This window comes from Hippopotamus amphibius, chromosome 10 (assembly GCF_030028045.1).
Source record: "Hippopotamus amphibius kiboko isolate mHipAmp2 chromosome 10, mHipAmp2.hap2, whole genome shotgun sequence".
NCBI classification, from domain to species: domain Eukaryota; kingdom Metazoa; phylum Chordata; class Mammalia; order Artiodactyla; family Hippopotamidae; genus Hippopotamus; species Hippopotamus amphibius.
Window position 1 is genome coordinate 62869911 of NC_080195.1, and position 3273 is coordinate 62873183.

Here is a 3273-nt window from a genome sequence, read left to right on the forward strand (position 1 = left end):
TGAAACACCTCTGCCAGGGCTGCCTGCACATCGGATTTGCCTGGCATGACCTCATAGGCTCCATGGGCACGGGTGCCCACAGACCTTGGGGACAAAATAAGTAAGAATCCTTTCTTGGATGGATCTCAGGTGCATTCTGCTCACTTCCAGGAGACAGTATTCCAAATTTGCCCCCACCTCAGTTTCCCTCTGGCCTTCCCCACTTTTCCCAACCTCAGCTCTGAAGTTCTCCATTTATGCAACACCAATGCCCAGTAACCTCTAGAGAAGGTCTGGAGGGGTCAGTGTCCTCAGTGTGGGCAGGGGCAGTGGACAAGTGACAGTGCTGGACAGTGAGGAGGAGACCTAGGAGCTCACCTCTTGACGGTCATCCATGAGCTGTGGGCCCCAGGATGGTGGCGGGAGATTTCTGCATCTCTGCTTCTTTATGTGTAAAGTGAGGGGCTTGGCCTCGATGCCTGAAGGGTTCACCCTAGTGCTACTGGTCTGTCATCTCTCCCAGGAAGTCAGTGAGGACAGCAGGATAGTGTTTCTTCTTTAATATCACCCCAGGAGAGGTCAGGAGGTGGCCCGCAGAAGGGGCCAGCGCCTCAGGGTGACAGAAAGACTCCAGGAAAGAAATTCTACTGAGTAAAGGAGATTGCACCTCTGTCCAGCCTGCACCAGCATCCTGGCATCCCCTAAGGACACAAGGCCCAAGTCAAGGTCAAAGACATAACTCCCTTGGTCACTGAGGATTCCAAAGGCTCCCAACATCCCAGCTGCACGAGGAGGGACACATGGAATGCTAAATTTGGAATAATTTAGCAAGAACTGCTTCAACATTCAAGTACTTGGCAGAGGGTGGGATACACATGGGCCACAGGCAGGTAGGTTTTATTTGGTGCACACAAAGGTTTAAACGACATTTGCACTATTAAAAGATAAGAAGAAAACCAAAACAGCAAAAACAGGAGGTTCTACATTTTTTAAAAAGTCAGGATGCCCAGCATTTATTACATAAGCACAGTAGAAGGTCTGGCCATACTGGTCCCCATGTCCACCCCTCAGTGAAGGGCTGGGGCTGCTCTGCTTGCCGAGTCTCCCCAGCTCCTTCCATAAACTGCAACTTGAACCTGTAGTTTAGTATTTTGCTTGGAGTAGAGAAAATTTCTCTGTGATCATGAATCCACAAAAAAATGAGAAAACAAAACATATACCCGAAGGACCACTTGTTTTACCAGCAAGTCGAGAAAGCATCACTGTGAAAGTGAGGGACGTGGTTAATGTTTACCATGCAAACCCCTGGCATGTTCCATCCATTTATGATACCTGCCTGACTCTCAAAGCCATTTGATTCCAAGTCCTCTCCCTGGAAAAATTGGAGGCTGTAAATCTACAGATAGTCTGCGATTTTGATCCAATCCTTCCTCCTCCAGAGGTATGCAAGGCCATGGTGGGGTGGGCTTGGCATGTAACCTTGGCAGGAGTCCTGTTACCTTTAGCCCTTGCTTCACCATCTGCAGAAAACTTAACAAGTCTCACCCATCAGCCTTTGGGCAGTAGGAATTTGGGAAATTAACCTTTCATTTTCTTGGTACTAATAACATGGCTTTCTATGATGATTTTCTCCATCTTTCACACAGATGAGGAAATTCAGGCTCAGGCAGGCAAGTAACATACCCCAAGGGTGGAATCCCAGTGTCAGCTGGTCTAGAAAGTGGGTTAGGAAGGGAACCTTTCCTTGCTCTTTCCCTGGGGACAGCGAGGTGCCCTTCCAACACAACCCTTCCTCACTCTCCCAGCTCAGATGCAACAAGCACACACATATTGGAAGTTTACGAGCTGGCCAGCTGCCCCTGCCTCTCCTGGTGTCACCTGCATCTAGCAGATGGGGCAGTGCGGAGAGAGGAGCCAGCTGATGTCTGCATGCTGTGGCCCTGCTGCCTGTGGGATGGCCGCTGCCAGCCACCAGCACCCGAGGCTGATCGCACAGAGCCAGGTGCTGGAGCCCTTAGTAGGCGTGGACAAGGGCAGGCCACGAGCTCCCCCAGTTTTCTGTGTAGGGCTGCTCAGTGCTGCCTGGATCCCAGCAGGGAGGGCATTGGGCAGGGGGTAAACACTTATCCCAGCCCTGAAATGGAACTGAGACCAGAAGCAAAATCAGTGCTGTCATGATGCATGGAGGGTATATAAATATCCTAGCAAAAGAGCAACCCCACAGCATTGGTGTTGGTGGGGAAAAGTACAGCGCCAGGTGTGGACTCTGGGTGGACCCACTTCAGTTACAGTCACCCACTCAATCCCTATCTGGTGAGTGCCTACTCTGTGCTAGGTACCCAGACAATACACAGTTTCCCTAGCATCCCTGGCTAAGGCCACACGAGCCACAGAGGAGCTTGTTTGCTGACCGTGGATCAGACCTGGAGAAAGTTCCAAGGCTTCTGCGTCTGAAGTTCCAAGTCAGTGTGGAATCAGCCAATTCACCTCCTGTGGACTGGACGTGTCTCCCCAAAATGTGTATGTTGAAGCCTTGATCCCACTGTAATGGTATTTGGAGGTGGGGCCTTTGGGAGGTGACTAGGGTTAGATTAGGTAATGAGGGTGGGGCCCTCATGATGGGATTAATGCCCTCATAAAAAGATGAAGGTGAAGGCCTTGGCAAACCAGGAAGCAGGCTCTCACCAGACATCAAATCTGGGGAAGCTGGTGGCACCCTGATCTTGGACTTCCCAGGATATCCATAAACTGTGAGAAATAGATGTTCGTTATTTAAGCCACCCAGTCTGTGGCTTGGATGCTGTTTCGCTGCAGCCCGGGCTGACTAAAATATCCCCCAAATTCAATTCTTTGGTAATGAATCCACCAAATGATTGCTTTGCAGAATGACCTGTTAACTGTAGATATTAGTCAGAGGTTGGGCTAAAAATCTTCCATCCAGAGTATGTAGGAGCCTGACCTGGGCTCCAGGACAATAGTAAGAACTTGAGTTTCTGTGTTCTAATACTGCAATAGGCGCTTTTCTGTATGTTGTCATTCTATTTAAGTATCAGAACACTCAGCAGTAGTTTCTTCAGACATATTATATTCCTGAGGCATGTGAGGCTCAGAGAGGGTAAGAAACACATCCAAGGTCACTCAGCTGGTAACTGATACAGCCAGGATTCAACCCAGTTCCTTCTGGCTCAAAGCCCCAGTTCTGTTCTCTGCAGCTGTGCCCGGGGAGGCAGTGCTGAAGAAACATTTTTTGGTCTTAGACTGTTGAATTCACCTTGAATCCTTGGAAGCGTTTTA